The sequence below is a fragment of the Paramormyrops kingsleyae genome, chromosome 4 (assembly GCF_048594095.1).
Source record: "Paramormyrops kingsleyae isolate MSU_618 chromosome 4, PKINGS_0.4, whole genome shotgun sequence".
Classification (NCBI taxonomy): Eukaryota; Metazoa; Chordata; class Actinopteri; order Osteoglossiformes; family Mormyridae; genus Paramormyrops; species Paramormyrops kingsleyae.
The window spans coordinates 697,977-722,117 of NC_132800.1; positions in this window are offsets into that span (position 1 = coordinate 697,977).

Here is a 24,141-nt window from a genome sequence, read left to right on the forward strand (position 1 = left end):
TCATTTGTATGGGCATAACCCCAATCCTAATTATGGCAACCTTAATCCAAAATCCCTGCAGTAGTAAGCAAGAAGTAACAGTAAGTAACCAAACAAAATACAAGACTTTTGGAATTATTATTCCTTTGATTGCATTAACAGAATTTTATAAAACTGAGTCAGTTTTTTCTTTTGGGGACCAAAAACATGTCCCTACAAAGTCAAAATAACATGTTTTTATAACACTGTGGGGACATTTGGTCCCCACAACATAATATATACATGACCACCCACCCAAACACACATAGACACAAACATACACAGACTGGCTTACGTATATCCTCTATAGATTCCTGAATGAAATATCTGCAAAGCAGTTATGGCATGGCGTTAGGTTTGAACATGCAGTTTTTAAGGACACTGCACTAATTTTAAACGAAACACTGCACTAATTCTAAAATGATTTTATATGAACGTTATTTAACATAAAATAAAATAGAAATCAAACCAAAATTTAGTCTATCAAAAAACTTGTATATTACATATCTTCGAAATTAAAAATACCAGGATACAGAATTTGAATAACAAGAACTATAGTCTTCTTTCTCAAAAGCGTGAACAGCTATCTGAAGACCTACTAGTTCCTGAATTGTAGATGTTGCCTATGAAATTCGCTGAGAGTTGACGTCGCCCTACCAACGTCGCTAAAATGCTAATTGCGTCAACAAGCTATGGAAATACAGCGGTGGTACACCCCCAATACAGCGGTATTACGCATTACCGTAATGCTGCCTAGCAAAAACATAATGTCATAAAAAAAATTACAGACAGACATTATAGACAGAGCTGCGTGGTTTCCTATTGACAAGTAGATACATGATTCGGGGGCTTGAAAGGCGGCTAGATATCCAATCACGCCCAGCTACAGTATGCACAAACTAAAGATACTACTCCTGATTGGACCAGCTACAAATTCGTCCCTCCCTGACAATAAATTCTTTGTTTTCATTCGTTGAAAATAATGACAATACATATCTTCATACTTTTCGACCAATTAAAAATCTCGGTGGTTTCAATAGTTCTAACAAAATAATTGCAGGTTGAACAAAAACTTTCTGACAGAGAGATGGCGCAGAGGTGAGCAGCATCTCTTCGTATGTTTCTTGCTATTTCTTCAGATTATGTTTTGTTAGCATACTTAATTCTATATTTATTTTTATGTTCTGATTGTCACGTTCGGCAACGGAGGCGAGCCGGGAAGCAGGCGACAGCAGCCAGGAAGTCAGGTAACGGGGTTTAATTGGCAAATGACAAGCACGCAGAGACATCCACGGACAATACAATGCCGAATCTGGCATACATGGGGAGACGCGGTCTAATATACACAGGACTAATCAAATGAAACAGGACACAGATGATCACAAACAGGAATGAACACAAGGTAATGAGGGGGCGTGGCACACATCGGGATCGGACGGAGCGGATCGTGACACTGATATAGTACATGCAAATTTTGCGGCACAATTGAAATATATTTATAATTAGTTGTTTAAACTGTAGATGCTGTGGCCATTATTCTAAATATGGTTGTTTATATTTAAATGGTAAGAGAAAATATTTGTGTTAAACTTAAAAACAATAAGACAATAACAATAAGACAATATATAAGTTCTCCTAGTGGTGTCCCGTCTTGCCCCCAGAGTGCCCTGTGCTGGTGTTGCCCCTGCCTACCCTGGTCTGTCTCGTCCCCTAATGGTGTTCGGTCTCTGCGCCCTTGTCCCGCAGCAGTGCCCATCTGGTGTCTTGCCCTGCCCTCTTCCACTGTGTCTCCCATCTTAGTGTACGTATAGCCTGCTGTCTTCCCCGCTGTCCCATCTGCTCCCTCACATGCCCTGTAAAAAGTGTCCTTCAGTCCTGCGATCCTCAGTCCAGTCATTGATGTTGCTGCCTGCATGTGCTCCCCAGTGTGTCCTGTGTCTAGTGTTCTTGCCTGATCCTCCCTACCCTGTTTGGACCCCTTGTGGTCTGTTTCCTTCGCCCTTCCTGTAGTGTAGTTTTCTTTAATAAAGCCCCTTTTGGTTTTCCTCCATCCCTGTCTTCGCCTCTGTCCTTGCCCTCGACGTGACACCATTACAGTGTGACCAGGTAAATGCTGCTAGCTGGACACCACACTACTGTAAATGCTACTGAAGGCTTACCTCAGTTTATCATTATTCCCTTCGTCTTGAAAGAGAACAGCAGCAAAAAGTGGGAAAATGATTTAAAAAATAAAGAACACTGTTCTGTTAGTAAGCTTCTTAAGGTAAAGTCATTTTAAATAATTAGAATAACTGATACTTTATTAATACCTGTGGAGAAATTGTCTTTACGCCTCCCTCAACTTGCTCTTTATAGAGTAATGTCTCCTAAGTAGACATTAGTTTTAAATGGCTTCAGTACAAAGGAGACCATCCCTCTGGATTGTACCAAAGTCTACTCTGCAGTACGCCACTTTTTAAAACCCTCCGTTTAACCCATATATCATAGAAAAACTGACATTAATACCAGTGGCTATAGGTATATTTGGTGCTTTCAGATGTCTGTGAATTCTTTTAATGTTTTCCCGGTGTCTGTAGAAATCGCTGAAGTGCTTCATGTCATACCTTTCAATGTGAATGAACCGAGTCATTATGCCTTGGTGAGAGCTGGCTAGGTATATGTTATACTCCACTAGGCCCACTTTTCTTCATAACTGTCATTCAGCAATATTCATTCCTTTCCTTATATTTAATGCCTCTGCTGTGCTGGGAGTCAGCTTCCATTGGGATCCATGCTCTGGATCAATATTCCGTTAACCTGAACTGTTCAACAGACTGCAGACCACATTCTGCAATTTCATCTGCTGTCTGACCACTAACAGGAAGTATAAAAGACAAGCACACCCTCAGAATGGATTCATATGTGGCCTTCCCAGTATGCACCTCTGTCAGCAGGTCAATGACAGATCTAAACCAATTTTGCCTGAGCTACGGAGCCCCTGCATCTCTGGACAGACCTAATCCATCTCTGGTCCAGTTGACACCCATAGGCACTGCTCAGGCTGAAGTTGACAGCCGCAGGCAGAATCCGTTGTGCGTGTTTCTCCTGACCGTTTGACCCCAGATGCCCCCCAGGGAGTACTATGTGGTCCTACCTTTTCTCCATGATGTCTCACTAAACTTGAGGCCTGATTGGTGGAATCCCAGCTGGTAGGACGAACGCTGAGGAGGGACGTACATAAGTTATTGTGTTGCTATAGAAGAGGAAAGATCTTAGTTTTGCTATCTGTTGTTGCATGGCTTGGATACAAACAATACTGATTAGCAGGGATTAAAATAGGAATAGGAGACATTTAAGATCTACCCTGAAGATTTTTCAAACCAGTCATTTAGATCAGGAAATTCATATACATAATAGCCAGCTGAAACTTTATAAAACTTCTGTCAGAACAAATAAATACATTTTTAATCTGAAAAATAATAAATAAAAATGGGAGGATGGTGCTAAAGGGGTCTAGTTTCAATCTTCCAGCCTGTCAGCTTAACATTTATAGAAAGTGCCAGACAGTAAATCACCTTTGCCAAGTGAATGAAAGAAGCTTGACCTCGTTGGATGATGGACTAAGAGCAGTGCTAAACACCGCTCACGCCCTGACTCCCCCCACCTGTCCCAAAGCAGGATGCATGGGGAAGTGCGGGGAAGCATTGGTGAATGCTGGTGAAGGTGCCGCTATTGCAACTTCAGACAAAGGCACCAGGACTTCGAGCCTCAGTGCCGAGTCTCTGAGAGCTCATCAAAACACTGACGGGCCAAGCAGCCCAGCAAATGGAATGTTGTCTTTCCCAGGAATGGATGCCAGAGGGCTCCAAAAATCTGCTGTGAGCCATAGACTGTGAGTGTCTGTGCCTTTGTTTGTGTACAGAGTGAAGGTGCCACTCACAGCCGGTTTTCCCACCATGCTGCTGGGATGGAGAGCTGCTCATGCGGAGACTGCTGGTCCAGCAGAAACCTGTGGCACGCCAGCAACACTGAATATGGTGTTGGGTCCAGCACTGGCGATGCATTGTTTGACCCTGTCGACCCTGTGTTTCACTCTCCCAGAACACCCTAAGGCGTGATGGTAATGGAGCCCCTGTGCCAGAAATTGAGGGCTGATTCTATGCATGAGTCGTCTGCATGCAGTCCCAGCATGCTCTGGGCTGGAGACACGTGTGGAGCCGCTGAGCTGCAGTGTGCTTGGGTAACACTGCCTTCAGTGACTCACAGAGCCGTGCTGTGTTGCTTTGGAAGGCTTCTCTTCTTCCACACAGGAACTCACAATAGCAGAGCCCGAAATGACAGCCCTCCACAGGAACACACAGTGCTGTGTGCATATCCCTGGTGGGTGTGCACATCAATCTCACTGATTATACCCAGTGACTGACTGCTCCTGTTCTGTCCAAAACACGCCTCTTGGGTCTCATGTTCTCAGCATTCCCTGGAAGAGCGGTCCCCTGGCTGAGTGCTGTAGAGGGAGTCTGTGATCTGGCTAGGATCTACGTCCATGTGGACAGATGTATCGTAGACAACCAGAGTTCCTCCCTGGCTGTTCTCTCATTATCCAGGTAAATATTTCATTATCCAGGTAAAATTATCGAACCCTTTCAAAACTGTTTTGCTCCTTAAGCAAATTAATTGAGTTGATTTTGTTGAAAAAGGAGGAAATTAATTCATTTAGGCAGACTCTCAAACATGCCTGTCGGTATGTCGAGCCCACACTCACTGAACACCAGGGGGCAGTGCCCACACCCACAATGGCACCTGGGATTTTTTTGCCACATGTACTGATGATAGTGTCACATGAAGAGCATGGTTGATCGATCTCTGATGAGATGATGAGTGTTCACTGGTCCAGTACGTTTCCTCGCATACCGACTTCCCCAGAATATATGGTTCTGATGTGTTTTGGGTCACCGATGCCCTCAGTTTGGTGCTGATAGATGAAGGTTTGGGTCCGTTAGGTAGCTAGTGCCACGGCGCACACCTGTGGCTGAGCGTGCCGGCTCTTGTAGGCCTGGCAGTGGGCCCATCCAGATCGGGCTCCCGGCTGTTCCAGCTTGTGAGGAGGACAAGCAAACCCTGGGCCCACTGGCCCTCAGGAGCCTGTCAGAGCGCATGTTAAATTAGCCATTTGTTTTTGCTCACAGGGAGGTCTGCACACAACACTGATGTGGAACGAGGCCTGGCCTGCCTGTGGTTCAGCAAGGACCCACTCCATGCATACTAGCTGTAACAGGTCTTTTACCGTCACACACGCTGCCGGCGGGCAGGACAGCAGGACACAGAGAACGGCTGTCAGAGGCCCCACATCACTCAGATCTCCCTCATACAGAAGGCCGAGTGCGAGTGGCCCCCGCCACCCTCGCCGGGCCCAGCCCAGCCTGGCTGAGCTGCAGTAAGAGCGGAGTGCTTGGAGGCCATAGATCCCAACTGGAGCACAGAGATCCTGTTTGAAGAGTGGATCCCCTCAATATCTCTGTGTCACTGTTAATTTAAGTGCATCTCTCAACCTGTGTCTGTCACTCTAAGTGTATCTCCCAGCCAGAATCCATCAATCAAGTGCATCTCTCAACCTGTGTCTGTCACTCTAAGTGTATCTCCCAGCCAGAATCCTTCAATCAAGTGCATCTCTCAACCTGTTTTCTGTCAGTCTAAGTGTATCTCCCAGCCAGAGTCCATCAATCAAGTGCATCTCTCAACCTGTGTCTGTCAGTCTAAGTGTATCTCCCAGCCAGAATCCATCAATCAAGTGCATCTCTCAACCTGTGTCTGTCAGTCTAAGTGTATCTCCCAGCCAGAATCCATCAATCAAGTGCATCTCTCAACCTGTGTCTGTCAGTCTAAGTGTATCTCCCAGCCAGAATCCATCAATCAAGTGCATCTCTCAACCTGTGTCTGTCGGTCTAAGTGTATCTCCCAGCCAGAATCCATCAATCAAGTGCATCTCTCAACCTGTGTCTGTCGGTCTAAGTGTATCTCCCAGCCTGTATCTATAAGTCTATCTCTAGAGTGTTTAACAGCAGCAACAGCTTGTTAGCTACTTTTCTTTATTTGTTTGACATTCTGATTATTTGGTTTTAAATTTCTTACAAATTACTTCCCAGGTACAAACTGATATTAAAATAATATAAAAATTCCAACAAACTGCCAGGCATCTGGCTTGAGACTGTAAGGATTGCAGTCCCTTAATGACAGGTGGGAACAGTTTCTGAAGCACGGTCCCCTTTAAAACCACTCTGGAGAATAAGGTCCCTTCACAGAGCCCTGCTGCACGACACTGAGCTGAGGACAAGCAGGCTAACATTTGAATTAGCATCCCTGCACGCATCTGCCTTCTGGAGTGAAACCCAAATCACCCCACTGTGCAGGTTCCAGGCTGTATTTGGTTCTTGTGTTCAGAAGCCTCTAATGTTACTGTGCTGTCGCTGTCACCGACAGTGATTCATTCTCTTGAATATCCATGTTTATTTAATGTGTGATCTGAAGCCTGTGATGTCATTGTGATGTTAGTGTCTCAGACAGTGATTCATTCTCTTAGTTGAATATCCTACTTTTTATAAAGTTTGTCTGTTCAGAATTCTGTGTCATTGAGTTGTTACTGTGCTGTCACAGTCCAAGACACCGCCTTGGTTCATAATCCTCCTGTTGAATGGAGGGTCCCCACAAAGATGTGAATACAAACATGTCACATATGCTGTCTTGGTTCACTCTACTACTGTTTATTTAGTTTATGTGTTCAGAAGCCTGTATCACTGGGCTGTCCTCTGTTAATTTCCTGTCACTGATCCGGACAGCATAACTTTAATGAATAAATCCATCATGCTCCAATGGGGCAGGAAAGCTGTATGTTTGCCGCTGTGAGATTTCTGTGTGTCTGCCCATGCTACCTGCATCCCACTCCACCCCCCCAGGCAGGTTGCTTTCTGTCCCCTGGCTTCCCATACCCCTGATCACCCTGGCAGAGATGTACTTCCACTTTGAATGAGACGATTGTCAACTAACCTCACAGGTCAACAGTTACAGGTCAGCAGGTGCCTTTGCTGAAATGTTAGTGTTGGCTCCGTGTCACACCATCCATATGGAACAGTTTGTTTGGTCACGTTTCCCCCATTATGACACCCTTTGGCCATCTGCTCCTGGTCACATGTTCTAATGAGCCATACATCAAACAGGTTTGTGGGGGAGGGGTGTTCAAGTGATTAAAGACAGGGAGGAGACAGACTGTCATGCATCTTCACGAGCCCCGCTTTGCTTCTGAAAATCAGGACTTGTTTCTGTACACTTGTTGCGTGTCCTAATTTTACCCACTACTGGCGGTGATTCCCATATATCAGCACTATATCTGCCTTTTCATAATCTGTAAACCTAGGTACTGTGATGTATATTCTGCCTGTTCATGGGGTAATCTCTAATCTAATCTAATCTAATGTGTATTCTACCTCTACATGGGATAATCTCTAATCCCAGTAAGCATTATATGTATTCTACCTCTACATGGGATAATCTCTAATCCCAGGATCTGTGATGTGTATTCTGATTGTTCCTGGGGTAATCCCACAACCAGCAGTGTATATTTCATCTGTTCATAGGATAATCAGAATCAGAACTTTACTGCCATTATGTACCAACATACCAGAATTGTTTGTGGTCCAATGCCAAACATGAAGTACATAATATTAAAGGAGAAACACTTCACAGAATACTATGTATAAAAATAGGAATTCAACAAAGCACACAAACATGTACAGAGGACCTCCACGATCATACAGATGATAGAATGAAAGAGATCTTATGACAACAATGAACATAGAAGAGGAGAATTATCCCTGGCTGAATGGACTGCATGTGAGTGACAGGGATACTGAAGTACTAGGTGAGTTTATTTATCCCTTCTGTTCCTCTTCTGATCAACATCCTTGTTTATTAAATCAGCATTCACGTAGTGCTATATTTACATCAAAGTGAAGTGCTGCTTTCTAAATTCCATTTTTAAAATGAATCCTGGGTCCAGATTATGGAGAAGTGCCTACTGGGAATTGCATTACAGAAATGATGGCAAAATCGTAATTTTATGACTTCTACTAATAGTGAATGGCTCGCAGTGTTAATCACTAGCAAATGCACCACACAAGCATTCTATGTTCTTTTAGCGCCCCTTGTGGTGAAAACTCCTGCTGATTAAAAGATGGTAACATTAGCTTTGGCTTGGTTCAGCAAGCAGGTAGGAGAACCCGTGTCTGTAAATAGCCTACAGTATGTGAGATGGACTTCCATTCCGTCTCAAGTGTCCCCATGCTTCTTGGAGTTCAGACACAGAGTAGGACACCTGAGTGAAGTGTTGTGGTTGTGATGGGCTCTGCTCTGGCAGGAGGTCATCTGAGCACGGGAAGGAAGAGCACAAAAGGACAGGGCTCTACAGTAGGCAGGTGGCCCAGTGCATACTGGGTGTATATAGCTGGGTCACCTTCCTTCAGTGTGGCCTGTGAATAAAATCCCTGAAAACTGAGCTTTACCTTCATTCAATGAGAAGCACCTCTTAAAATATATTTGTCTATAGTCCAAATGAAATGTTGAGAGGGGGGCTCCTTTAATGTAAAGTGTTATTACTGCTTGAGGAGCAGCACTGATGGCTTTAATCTTGGACGACCAATATACTCTTGCTTTTTATGCCATAAGCTTCTACTTGTTGCCATGTCTACATGTCCTTCTGCTAGTGAGGTACTCACACGGTCTAAAGGGCAGGTGCTCAAACAGGGCTGTGTGGTTCTCAGTGGATTTTGCATGAACTTCAGTTATTGAAAAGGGACAGATTATTTAAACATACTGCCAAAGGAAGGCATCATTTTATGAAATTTGAAATAAAAAACACACACACATATTTGTATTCATATCTTTGTGTGGACTTTCATGTCATTTCTACAGGAAAAGTTTTTTGATTGCAGTCATGGATTTTTATAAAACTTAGTTTCCCCTTGTGGGGACTGATAAAGTGGTCCGCACATTGTCAAAATAACAGGTTTTACATTACTATACAAACACAAACCGATGAATGCTTTAACATTATTTTCTGCAAGAGTTTCAGACTCATCTGTTTATTTTTATATACCCACTTAGTGTACAGTGAGGGATTGGGTGCAAGGTAAGAATAACTTGGGAAGCCACACCTGTTACCAAATCCTTCAATGTGGGCTAGTGCAGATATTTGGCAGCTACAACAAAAGCTGCATGTGAACAGAACAAGGCAGTGGTGTGAACAGATCTTTGACTCATGATGCAGTGCTCTGCTCACTCTTGGAACACACTCTTGCACACTTTGTAGTAAGCAGTACCCTAAAACACTCTTTGGGGTCATTTCGTACCTTAGAGGGGTTTAAAACTCCATTTAACCGTACTAAATAGCAACATATCATGGTGAAATCAGCAAAACTAAAAGTTATTCAGATTAATAATAATTGCATAATTGTCTGTTTAATCTGATATTATAATTATTGCGATACAGTCACATGACCTTTCACCACGTGCAGATTCATTTCATTCCATCACTCTGTCTGGGTACTTAACATTTTTGTTATGTTTTTTTAAACTTTGTTGATAAAATTTGATGAAATTTGGATGGCATCTGGCTTGTGTTAATATTTTGTTTATTTTTACTCTAAAATATAATAAACATTGTGGTATGAACTGTAGAGGGGAAAGTGTGGGCAAAGTATCTTGGTGTATTCTCGGGTAAGTAAAAGCATACAGTAAATCGCTGGCTTATTATTCATCATATATTATTGTATACATTTTTGCTATCTTAATATTGTCCTGTTACGTTAAGCCATTTATTCTGTGTTGTAATGTTAACATTACAGTGCTGTGCCTGTTTTCATTATTACGACTAATTTGGTTTGATTGCACATAAGTGAATGTTTTGTAGGTAAATTACACATCGATTTATTTGCTGTTGCATTATATTTATTCACTAGGTCAACCACTCCCAGCAAACTTGCGTTACTCCCACAAGAACCATGTTTCTTATCAAGAAAGTTGGAGAAGTTCACACTATACTATGTTTTACATATTTGTTTGCGCCTGGATGGTAGAGGCTGTTCATGCTGAATCCAATTAAACATTGAAATATAGTTTAGGATTATTTAGAGCGTGTTAAGGCTGTGAGCAAGGAAGCATAGAACACAGAGGTGCAAGTTTTATTATGTATATATTTAAATACAAGTAAAAAACAAAAATCATTTAAGGGCTCAGGAGAGAGGCCGTCGCTTTGAGGAGGTGGGTCAGAAACCACAGGCACCATGTTTATATGGCTTCCAGGGTGAAGAGCTCTGAAAAGCAGAAATAAAAATGTCCTTGTTAGTGTGACACATAAAGAAATACGACATCCTTCAATATGCTGATCCCCTTCCTCATCATTTTTTCCTCCTCTAGTCACTATCAATGGGAATTCCATTGATCCCTTCCTCTTTTTTGAGTGGACCTCCTCACTCTCCATCTCTGTCTGTTCTCCTATTTTACACCTCTTCTTCTCCTCTCTCCTTTGCCTAGGCTCCATGCTCCTCATCCTTCCATTCATGTTCTCGTTTTCTTTCACACTTCCTTCCTCTGCCTTGTCTTTCTTCTCTTTCTCTCTCATGGCAACAATCTCTTCTGTACACTTACTCAAAAACCCCTTGATTTCCATTTCCAGCTCAGAAGCTGAATTTTCTAAATCTTCTAATTCATGCAATATAAAATCCACCATCTCCCTCAGTTTCTCCTCTCGTCTTTCCTCCAAGAAATCAATGCACGTTTTCACATCCATTATGAATCTGAGGGTACAAGACAAGCAGCCGTTTATGACCTGTCTTAAACCGAAGACTCTCCCAATTAGGCTCCCTCACAAATGAGTGTGCAAACTGCAAACATGCAGAGTGGAGGTATGAAGCCATCCAGTGAGCCAATACACCTTTCATATGCCATTCATATTTTGCATATTAATTACGCACAATATATACAGTTAGTGAAGCGTAGTATATTTAAGTAATATTCAAAAAATTATTGACCATATTAATCTGCTTCTCTAAAAGAATTACTTCTCAAGCTGGACTGTACTCACCGTTTCGGATCAAACTGAAGTATTCTTCACACTTGATAGTGAAAAGAATATTATAAAATACTATTTCACTAATTTTGAAAAACTTCAAAAACGCAGAAATATTTGAAAGTCTACTGAAGCCAAGTCCTATTCACAATCAGCGGTGGCCATAGGCCTGGCTTTTGATTTCCCGCAGCTTTGACACTGGGTTCTTGTTTAAAATCTCACTGATCTGATTTTCCGTAATGCTTTTTAAGAAAAGGGGGACTATAACGGTCTCATTTTAAAATGTCACAGCTCCAGAGTCGTGCCGATGATTCCTGTGATATATGGACCCCTGCAGACAGTTTTAGCTGCCCACAGCTTCCCACATTGTTCACCATTTGGAAGTTTTTGCTTCCTCAATTTTTCTGAATATTTTAAACCAGTAACTCTGTGAAAAAGTTGGGCTTAGACTCTCCTGAGAGTAGGTTGGCTTTCCAAGGCTATGCAGTCCCACACACACACACACACACACACAGTCATGTAATCATATGTTTTTGGGCACTGCTCATTCATTTTTATGGGAAAAATGCTAAATAAGTAACCAAGCAAAATACTACAGTTGTTGAATTTTTTTTTTCTCATTGGAGTCATAGATTTTTATTAAATTGAGTTTTTCCTGATGGGGACCAGGAAATTGGTCCCCATAAGGGAAAAAAACAGGTAATCATCATGTTGTGGGGACATTGTGTCCCGATAAGGTAAGGTATACCTGCTCACACACACAAACACGCAGACACACACACACACATATTGGTGTACCTATCTAAATGGGGACCTTCCATTCATTTCTATGGGTGAAAAAAGACTCTAATCCTATTGACGGGACACATAACCCCCACCCAGCTCTAACCTTAACCAAAAGTAAGTTTCGAGTTTTACCAAACTTTGGGGACATTTTGATCAACAAATGTGATCTGTGCAAAGCCAAACAGACACCGACACACACACACTGATCAACATTAAAAGCACTGGCAAGTGAATATGCAAAATATGTAAAAAATAAAGTAAATAAATAAATAAATAAATTGATTATCTCATAACAATGGCAGTACAATATGTATGTGTGTGTGTGTGTGTGTGTGTGTAAATCCCTCATCCTACTGCCTTGAATGAGAGGATTTTTGTCACTCTATCTGGTGTTTTTTTTTTTTATCATTCCAATTTTTTATGAGTATGTCAATTTATTCCTCATAATGTCGCATCATTGTTTGCTATTTCTGGTTTGATTAGTGCTTTTAAAAACACAAATTTCCACTTATGCTACTGTAATAAATGGAACTATTTGTTCAATTAATGTTTTCTAGGGTCCTAATTTAAAGTATCACACAGAATCAAGGACTAAATTTGAAGACACAGATGCAGCAGCCACAGATTTCCACATGTGCTCCGTCAACAACTTGAGATACTGCTGTTCCTACGGTAAGATGATGTTCTGTCTGCGAGGGAGCTTGGAGCAGCAAAAACAAGGACCGGCATCATTACCGCAAAGATCATTACCGGGCGCACACACGCCCACACACACAAGCCAATTTAGAGACACTAATTTACCTAAGTACACCTCTTTCAATCTTGGGAGTAAAACAGAGGATCCAGAGAAAATTCATATAACACTAGGAGAACATGCAAACCTCACACACAGAGCAAAAGTGATCTTTGACTCCCAGCCCCCAAAGGTGTGATGTAACTTATGTGTCCTGAGCCTCTGTGCCGTCCAGACCCGAAAAATCACCCAACCATCAGTTTGTTTGTACTGGGCAGAGTCACCTGGGGCTCGTGCCAAGCAGCACAGGGCACAAGGCTGGGGTACATCCTGGGCAGGATGCTAGTCCATCACAGGTCATATACACACACACTCATACACTATGGGAAATTGTAGATGCACCAATTAGCCTAAACAATGTCTGCAGGAAAACATTCATGCATACACCGAGCAGCAGGGGCATTGCTAGAGATTGTGGGCCCCATGAAGGCATATCATATTGGGCCCCCCAGTCCAGACCAATCCAGCTATTCTCCCAATTTTTTAGGCCGCCTGTCATTCAGGGGCCCTTGGAATCATTGTAACTTTCCCCTGCCATTACGGCACCCCTGCCAAGGAGTGATGAGATTCAAAGCCCCAAACCCATCGGTGACAGACAACAGGGCCACCAGCTAAGCCTCCATGACACCCTACTTTCAAGTCAATACATACTTAAAAGTGTTGAAGTTTAAATGACCATGTGATAATTTCAATTATATTATATTGGGGTCAAAATGACCCCATATTAGTTTCATCATATTAACACAATTCATGTTTAATTGAAGTTACTGAAAACTACCAGCATTAAAGGATGTCAAACAAGCTTTTAAGTAATAATGTGGATAGTATTGGTAGGATAAGGGAAAACACACACACGCACACAGGTATTATTTTTCTAAACACACAGGTATTTTTTTTTTAAATAATAATTTTATATTATTTTTTTAATCAATCAGCATACCCTATACTGGTATAAACAATGAAATGACAAATGCCTTATATGGAGGGCCCTCTGTGATGTCAACAGAACAGAATTCCGGAACTGGTCAGTGATGTCATCGAAGGAAGATTTTTCTATATAAGAAGCAATTGCACCTTCACATTTCATTCTTAGAGACTCTCTCAAAGGAAGCACTGGTGAAAGAGAATCTAAGCTATATCGTTTGCATAATTTCATTATGGGTTTAAGTTGCACAAAGGTGCAGGGCCCTAAACAAAAAAATGTTCAGGGCCCAAAAAAGAAAGGCACTCTTCTCAGGTTCTGGAAGAAGCTGAGGAGGACTACGCCAAGAGATACAGACACTGCTACCATGGCTGAAGGTGGCATTGAGATGGCTAGTGATTGCCCTGCTGCCAAACAAGATGGTAACGTACAGCAGGAGAGCAGCCCACTTGACAAGGCTGGCTCAGACATGGCAATGGATGACAGAAAGCAGGAGAGCAGCCCTCTGGACGAGGCAGGCTCAGACATGGCAATGGATGACAGACAGCAGGAGAGCAGCCCTCTGGACGAGGCTGGCTCAGACCTGGAACTAGACGACGGACAGCAGGAGAGCAGCCCTCTGGACGAGGCTGGCTCAGACCTGGAACTAGACGACGGACAGCAGGAGAGCAGCCCTCTGGACGAGGCTGGCTCAGACCTGGAACTAGACGACGGACAGCAGGAGAGCAGCCCTCTGGACGAGGCTGGCTCAGACCTGGAACTAGACGACGGACAGCAGGAGAGCAGCCTTCTGGACGAGGCTGGCTCAGACCTGGAACTAGACGACGGACAGCAGGAGAGCAGCCCTCTGGACGAGGCTGGCTCAGACCTGGAACTAGATGATGGACAGCAGGAGAGCAGCCCTCTGGACGAGGCAGGCTCAGACATGGCAATGGATGACGGACAGCAGGAGAGCAGCCCTCTAGATGAGGCTGGCTCATGCTGGAAAAAGGTGACAGACAGCAGGAGAGCAGCCCTCTGGATGAGGCCGCCTCAGACATGGCAATGGATGACGGACAGCAGGAGAGCAGCCCTCAGGACGAGGCTGGCTCTGACATGGCAATGGATGACTGACAGCAGGAGAGTAGCCCTCTGGATGAGGCTGGCTCATGCTGGACAAACTGTTTTCCAGCAAGCTCACAGAATATATATTTTTTCATAATCATTTTTATATTTGTTTTGAAGAATAAAATATAGTTATTAAGGAACTGTGTGTGGTTTATCTGTTAAACTGACCACTGAACTTTAACATAAACAGAGGAAACATCACATAATGCTATAATCACAAATAACACAAATGCTTCGTCATGAAGCCCTGGGTTTCATCACAAGCGACGCTCTCTGTGAGCGAGTGGAGTCTTTGGCTATGTAGCCGTTCGTGATGGTGTCTGTATCTCATGGCCTGCTGTTCCCTTGCACGCTGCTCTTCCAGTGTAGGTATTGAGGCACTGAGGTTGTCTGTCAGGTGGATGAGGTGAGTAGAGTTGCACCACCTCTTCCAGTAGCTGCTCCAGGACCCTCCCAGGTAGAGCTCAGCCTGACAAATGGTCAGTGTTAGGGTGTACTCACATTTGGCCCGGTTGCCTTATATCATGCCTGAGCATGATTGTTCCCCCCTCCACACTCCCCAACTCGCCTGTGCCCACATTGCGCTTAACGTTCCAGGTCTGAGCATGCTTTCATCATCACTGTGCAATGTTTTGTTTTGAAAAAAATGAAGGAAGAAAAGTGCTATTGCACAGCACAATGGAGCTCATGATTACTGTCCTAATTTTATGGCTGATTTGGAGTCATTTTGGGCACGCAGACACATGGCCATCATATAGAGCCATGCTAGTATGCCACACAGGCATTTTTATTTATTCGTGCTACACATATAAGAAGATAGACCCATATTTTACCAAATATTTTTTTTTTTTTTAGTTTTTGTGAGTTGCATCAAGTTTTTCCTGGATACTCTTGTCAGCCCAAATTTCCAGCAAACACTGTCCCTCTGCTGTATAGCAAAGTCACTCATTGTCACCATGTCTGTTAAATATTTGTTGCTGCCCAATCTGTACTCATCCCTTTTTTCCACAATGCAGTTTTGAGGGGAATAAAAGAAAATTTGGAAGAGATTATGGCTGAGGTGGGAGGGGTCGGCATGATCTCGCCAGGTCGCCTTTTTGTTCTTGGGGCAGATAGTGAATCACTGAGGTTGAGGCTGCAGCCAATGAGCTTCTCTGCTGCTTGGACGATGCCCTGCAGCCTCCGGATGTCTTATATAAAATATTTAATATAAATTGTTGTGTCTAACATTAGGAGAACAGCGATACTGAATGGGCAGTCTTAAGTTCACCACTATATTTTAACACCACGTTCCAGATCTACAATAACATAACCTGAATGTATTATTTTACAAACGACCATTTCAACAGGGTGGCGCGGTGGTTAGTGCTGCTGCCTCACAGCGAGAAGGTCCTGGGTCTGGTCCTGGGTCCTATCTGTGTAGAGTTTGCACGCTGTTCGTGTGAGTTTTCACTGGGGGCTCCAGTTTCCTCCCACGGTCCAAAAATGTGCAGGATAGGTTGATTGATTAGTCTAAACTGGCCCTGTAGTTGTGTGTGCGTGTGCCCTGAGGTGTGTTGGCAACTGCCCAGGGTTGGTCCCTGTCTGTGCCCATTGTTCCTGGGATAGACTCCCTGTGACCTTGGTTGGGATAAAGTAGTTTCAGAAGATGGATGGATGGACAACCATTCTGTTGAATGTATTTCATTATTCTAATTTCAGTTCCAATAATGACTTTACCTTAAGAAGAACAGTGTTCTTTACTTTTTAATCATTTTCCCACTTTTTGCTGCTGTTCTCAAGACGATGACAATAATGATAAACTGAGGTAAGCCTTCAGCAGCATTTACAATAGTATGGTGTCCAGCTAGCAGCATTTACCTGGTCACACTGTAATGGTGTCACGTCGAGGGCAAGGACAGAGGCTAAGACAGGCATGGAGGAAAAGCAAAAGGGGCTTTATTAAAGAAAACTACACTACAGGAAGGGCAAAGGAAACAGACCACAAGGGGTCCAAACAGGGTAGGGAGGATCAGGCAAGAACACTAGACACAGGACACACTGGGGAGCACATGCAGGCAGCAACATCAATGACTGGACTGAGGATCGCAGGACTGAAGGACACTTTTTACAGGACATGTGAGGGAGCAGATGGGACAGCGGGGAAGACAGCAGGCTATACGTACACTAAGATGGGAGACACAGTGGAAGAGGGCAGGACAAGACACCAGATGGGCACTGCTGCGGGACAAGGGCGCAGAGACCGAACACCATTAGGGGACGAGACAGACCAGGATAGGCAGGGGCAACACCAGCACAGGGCACTCTGGGGGCAAGATGGGACACCACTAGGAGAACTGGGGACAGACTAGGGACAACCAGGATGATAGAACGTACATCACACAGCAGGACAGGTCCACAGACGAGTGATAACACGGGACAAGAAACATTTCGTGTGGATTACAGGAGCCGGGGAAGACGAGAACGGCCGTTAACGGGGCCAGATAGAGGACACAAGCGGGGCAAAGGGCCATATGGACTGCTGACCCGACAGGACAAGACCACGCAGGAGTAAAGAAATGGATCACGATCGGGTAAGAGAGAACTAGGACCAAGACGAAAACACAACAGAACACCATAGAGACACACTGGGTACACAGCAGGGCAAACATGATGCTCAGACAGGGGCACCGCACTAACAGGAACCAAACACGGGCAAGAAACCAGAAAAGACAGGGAACGCAGGGCACAACTGACACACAGACTAACACAGGGTGGACAGCTGAAGAACAGACAGACAAGGGAGAACCATGGGCCCAGGAGGAGTCAAGGTGGGACAGGGCACTGGGGCAGGAACTGAGGCAGGGTAAGCGAACAAACATGGGGGCGCTACAGGGTGAGCTGGAAATGGGCTTTGGGAGAACAAAGGTGGGACAGGACCTTGGGGCAAAAACTTATCTGAGGCAGGAGGGGACAGGACTGAGCTAGGGGGTCTGCTGGTCCCCAGAAAGCAGGGCGTTGACCCTGGGACACGAGCCCCTGCTGGGTCTCGGGAGGCCAGTAGGGCCAGATCGAGCCAAGGGGAAGGCAGGGTTGGGGCCGAGAGGCACTGTGGGCATCGCCAGGATGGTAAGGCAGTGGGGCGCTGTCGGGACCATAGGGCGGGGAGGGACACCGTCGGTACCACAAGCCTGGGACCTGAGGGTGAAGGGGAACCTGCAGGGCAAGGACATGGACGGGGGCAGGAACAGGAACCAGAGAAACCGGAGCGGTGGCCACGGATGGTGGCTTTTCCCAAGGACAGTGGGCTGGAAACGTCTTGGACCTGGAGTGAAGATAGAAACAGAGGAAGGGAAAAAGCAGAGGGTGTGGGGGGAACAAGACTGCAAGACAAGTTAAAGTTTATGGGAACACAGGTGACCTGTACAACATGCCATCCATGAGGGATAGGGTGCTTAATAAATAAACAATAAATAAAACACAAATACATAACAGGGCTAATCATTTTTATGTGTGTGCAGTTTAAACAAAATGAAATCAAATTAAATTACCTGGAGATTTTGGAAATTCTGGAATTCTGAAAATTAATACTTTAAAGAGCAGTTTACAAATCTACTTAGAAATATACATTTTTTTCTTAATAAACGTTAAACATTATTATGAAACATTCCACATATCTCAAAATTTATCATACTTGATTTATTATCTTAGATACTGTTTCAATTATTTAATGTTTCCTAAACAGCAGCAGCAGAACCACAACTTCATCTTTTTCGTATTTTGGCTCTTCTCTATGTAATGAGCTCTACACGCTCAACTTTTATATTAATTCCCCACCACTTCTACCTCTTCTATCTCTACCTGACCCACATCTATCTCTACACCGCCAGTTTCCTCCTGACCTCCTTCTCTATTTATAATCTCAACTAGTACATCATTTACTATAATTTCCAATATGGTTACATCACTCACCATGTCCGCACCCTCAATAATTACCTCCCCTACTTCTACCCCCACAATCTCAACATTTACATCCCCAGAATTTACTTCTGCAAGCCCAAACTCACACACTTGGACTTGCACAGCCTCCACCTTCACATTTCCTTTCGTATCCTCTGCCTTCAGGGAAATTATCCCCCCCTCCACCTTAACCACCTTCACATTCACCCCCACCTCACCTTGCTTCCCCTTGCTTCCATTTTGCATTTTATTAATGCCTACATTCAGGTCTGCGGCCTCCACCTGTACACTGGAGGTCACCCCCACATGTTTTTCCCTCTCTGCCAGCTCCACCTTTTCCCCACTAATCGCACCCTTTACCTCATCTATCCCCTGAGTGCTCCTATTCTTCCTGACCTTCTTCTTTTTCTGAAGGTAGTACGTCTTATAAATTTCCCACTCTTCAGATGTCAGGCCGTAATTGCTCTGAAGAGTCTCAGAGCCTTTCATGCTCATACCCTCCCCTCCCTTACACCAGTCAGTCACACCTCCCAGTCCCCCCATAACCTCCCCAGTCTGGACAGTGGGGGGTGTCGCTGGTGAGTACTCCTCCAAACCTTCCTTATCTCCCCAGTCGATCACCTCGTCCCACAGGTCCCAGGCTCCCCAGTACTGGTCGTTGGTCCAGGAAACAGCTCTCGCAATTCTCATTCTGGTGAATAAATAAGAACTAATAATTAACTAGCCATATGTGATACTCGCAAAGCCAAACTAGGCACGGTATTTTTTCAACTTCTTTCCTAAATGCTATTCATCAAGAATGCCTATGGAAAGAGATGGAGCCTTCATTAGCTGCTCGTGGCGTCGAGGCTACTCCGGCAGTAACGACCGAATTGCTAAAACTGCTTCACAATACAGTAAAGCTTGCGAAATTATGACGCTGCTTCGATACGCTATAACATCACCATGATACCGAACCTAGCAAAAAGTTAATCTTACTTCAAGAACATGGGACATTTAAAAAGTAAACGTATAGGCGATCTTTTCAGAATAACATCTTCAGATGAAATGCATTATCACAGGCCGGATGAGTATAACCAATCATATCAACCATAAGACTTATTGTTTTTAAGTTTAACACAAATATATTCTCTTACCATTTAAATGTAAACAACCATATTTAGAATAATGGCCACAGCATCTACAGTTTAAACAACTAATTATATATATATTTCAACGATATTGTGCCGCAAAATTTGCATGTACTATATCAGGACATAAAAATAAATATAGAATTAAATATGCTAACAAAACATAATCTGAAGAAATAGCAAGAAACATAAGAAGAGATGCTGCTCACCTCTGCGCCATCTCTCTGTCAGAAAGTTTGTCTTTAAACTGCAATTATTTTGTTTCTAAGTAAACCACCGAGAGTTTTAATTGGTCGAATAGTATGAAGATATGTATTGACATTATGTTCAACGAATGAAAACAAAGAATTTTTTGTCAGGGCGGGACGAATTTGAAGCTAGTCCAATCAGGAGTAGTATCTTCAGTTTGTGCTTACTGTAGCTGGGCGTGATTGGATATCTAGCCGCCTTTCAGTCCCCAAATCATATATCTACTTGTCAATAGGAAACCACGCAGCTCTGTCTATAATGTCTGTCTGTAATTTTTTTTATGACATTATGTTTTTGCTAGGCAGCATTACGGTAATGCGTAATACCACTGTATTGGGGGTGTACCGCCGCTGTATTTCCATAGCTGGTTGACGCAATTAGCATTTTTGCGACTTTGGTAGGGCGACGTCAACTCTCAGCGAATTTCATAGGCAACATCAACAATTCAGGAACTAGTAGGTCTTCAGATAGTTGTTCACGCTTTTGAGAAGGAAGACTATAGTTCTTGTTATTCAAATTCTGTATCCTGGTATTTTAAATTTCGAAGATATGTCATATACAAGTTTTTCGAGAGACTAAATTTTGGTTTGATTTCTTTTTTATTCTATGTTAAATAAAGTTCACATAAAACCATTTTAGAATTAGTGCAGTGTTTCGTTTATAGTTAGTGCAGTGTCCTTAAAAACTGCATGTTCAAACCTAAGGCCATGCCATAATAGCTGCTTTGCAGATATTTCATTCAAGAATCTATAGATTATATAGGTAAGCCAGTCTCTGTGTGTGTGTGTGTGTGTGTGTGTGTCTATGTGTGTTTGGGTGGGTGGTCATGTACTGTATATATTATGTTGTGGGGACCAAATGTCCCCACAGTGTTATAAAAACACGTTAATTTGACTTTGTAGGGACATGTTTTTGGTCCCCAAAAGAAAAAACTGACTCAGTTTTATAAAATTCTGTGAATGCAATCAAAGGAATAATAATTCCAAAAGTCTTGTATTTTGTTTGGTTACTTACTGTTACTTCTTGCTTACTACTGTAGGGATTAAGGATTAAGATTGCCATAGTTAGGATTGGGGTTATGCCCATAAAAATGAATGGAGAATCCCCACAAAGACTCAGATACCTAATCTGTGTGTGTGTGTGTGTGCACGCACATGTGTGTGTGTGTGTCTGTTTGTGTGTGTGGATTAGGTTTATATTACATGGTGGGGACCAAATGTCCCCCGCAATGTGATAAAAACCTGTTATTTTGATGCTTTGGGGGTATTTTTCAGGTCCCCACAAAGATCTGTCAATACAATAAAAAACTAAAGATGCCAGAAGTCTTGTATTTGGTTTGGTTACTTATGGTTAAGGTTAGGGCTGGGTAGAGGTTAAGGTTGTCATGTTGGGATTACAGTTTTCCCCATAGAAATGAATGGTGAGTCCCCACGAAGATATAATTACAGACCTGTTTGTGTGTGTGTGTGTGTGGTATCAGATCAGTCCCTGAGAGTTCAGTAGTCTGACTCCATGTTTCTGAGTCTGGGTGTGAAGGCCTGAATGCTTTTCCAGACGCTAGGAGGGTGAAAAGATAATGTGAGGGGTGGGTGGGGTCATCCACAATGTTGGTGGCTTTGCGGATGGAGCGTGTGATGTGAATGTCCATGACGGAGGGAAGAGAGACTCTAATGATCTTCTCAGCTATCCTCACTATCCTCTGGTCTTGTGATCTGAGGCTTAGAAAAACATGTTGTGCTGCTCAACCTTGGCACAATGATATGGGTGAATCATGGACGCAATAGAATTTGGGGATGATTCGTCCATACAGGGTCAGAATCATTCCATACCTCAATCACCTCGTACGTATGTTTGCTAGGTGGAGTTGGAGTTGCTCCTAACTGTGCGCAGTGGAGTTGAACAATCACAACTTCCCAGAATATTACAGTAACTGGAGGACAGTGAACAAGTCTTATTAATTCTATGCTGTGTGAGAGATGTAATCGTCCGCGAGTTCGCCTTAATACACAGGGCATTCAAGCCATTGCTGAATACAAACCCTCAAATGCAGCTCCCTCCACCAGCAACGCCAATATAGAAACTGCCACAAAATCCATGCCCTCTGATAACCAGCCCCTTATATTTCCACCACCGTCGTGGGGACCGTACTACAAAGAGTCAACGCAAGGTAAGCTGCAAAGTGCAAACAAATGTACAACTTACCCTACATAGTGCACTACGTTTACTTTGTTTGTACTATGAGTACAGTCTTTGCACCTTGTCTGTTTGGCACTATATGTCGGTCATTCCTGTTATTCCGTGACTTTTCTGTCCTCATGGTTTACTTATATTTTCTGTAACATGAGTCACATATTTAAAGCAAATATATATTTAGGTCTTCGTTATCACGTAAACAGAGACAATACGTATTAAAACTTTTGTTGATATATGTATTAAGGCTGCCATGATTAGTGGGCGTAGTCGATGACTATCTTCAATATCACTACGCAATTATTGGAGTAGTTAGTCTCTAAAGCCCTGCAGTGACATGTAGTTTGTTGTTGTCAAAATGGGAGGGGCCGATACAAAGCACGGGTCTTAGGGAATTCTGATTAAGTATACACGCTTATTAATCCTGTTAATATAATTAGCATACACCCACTATTAGTGTAAATAAATGCACAAACCGCAAGGCTTTATCAGCAAGGTTATGCTGTGTTTGTATGAAATGTCTTTTTATATATCATTATTGTTTCAGTTTAAGCTGTAGCCATTTGTGCACGAATCTCCTTGCGTCAGAGGAAGCTGGAAGTGGGGTGTGACCTTTATGAAGCAGAATGAGACAGATGAGTTGTAAAATAAATGGTTACACTAACTGCAGTGAGACCTCTCTCATGCGGCCCTGCTCAATCTGTCTAGTCATACCATAGGAGTCAGTTAAACAGGGAGGTTTGTCTGCAGTGTTGGAACCTGTACAGCCAGTGCTTTGTACCGCTGATGGCCTCTTCTTCACACGTGCTTTGCTGCCACCTGCTGGTCAAAGTTTAATATTGGTTTATTAATTAGTGAAAGTAAAAGTCTTATTGCGTTGCTTATTAATTCTTAAATATATATTTAATGTATTTTCGTAATTATTTTTATTTAATAAATATTCTGATTGCATTAATATTTTTTAAATATTTCAAAATGAAATGTAAATGGTTTGTGGTTTTCAGATCACAGCTTCCTCTCAGAGCCCACCAATCAGTGACCATCTTGCAGTGTGATGTAAGACACGAAATCAGGACCGCCCACTTTTTACTCATTTTAATCTTAAAATATGGACAGTGTGAACTGGGACTTTGCCATTTTGCTCATATCACTTCCTCTGCCAGCACTTGCAGGATGGACTTCCCCTTTGAATCTGGTTCCTCCCAAGGTTTCTTCCTTCTAGGGAGATTTTCCTTGCCACTGGCTTGCTCTCTGTGGGCTTTGGGCAGGGATAAGGTAAAGTGCTTTGAGACAATGTAATGTTGTGAAAATGCGCGACACGAATAATATTGAATTGAAACGAATCACACCAGCTTGTCTCAGCTGACAGCAGCTCTTACTTATCTGATAAGTTGGGGGGGGAGGTATCACATAACTTCTGGTCAACATCAAAAGAAATTTATATATAAAATAATATATTGCATATTGCTGTAACACTCAGTAAATGGGACCTATTATGCTTTTCCCTTTCTATTAGTGTGTTATATGGCTTCAGCTGCATGTAAACGGTCTGCAAAGTCTTTAGATGCAAAGTACATAGCAAAGGGAGTAACTCTCAGCACAGAAACCACTCATCTCTCATCTGCCTAAAACACCTCATTGTAATTCCAGCCCTTACTTCCATGACATGATGAGGTCACCTCATAACACAATCCTTATTGTCTGCCTACCTGCAAGGATCTGTCTGCAGACTGAAAGACAGGGGAATGAAGGGTAAACCGACCAATCAAACCACACTGGACTCATTGGGGGAGGGATTAGACAGAGGGTGAATAGAGATGTGCATTATGAGAAAACAATATGTGCTTTTTGAACACTGAAGCATGCATACTCTATTCTAGTAGATCATAAATATAAAATTATAAACTGAAAG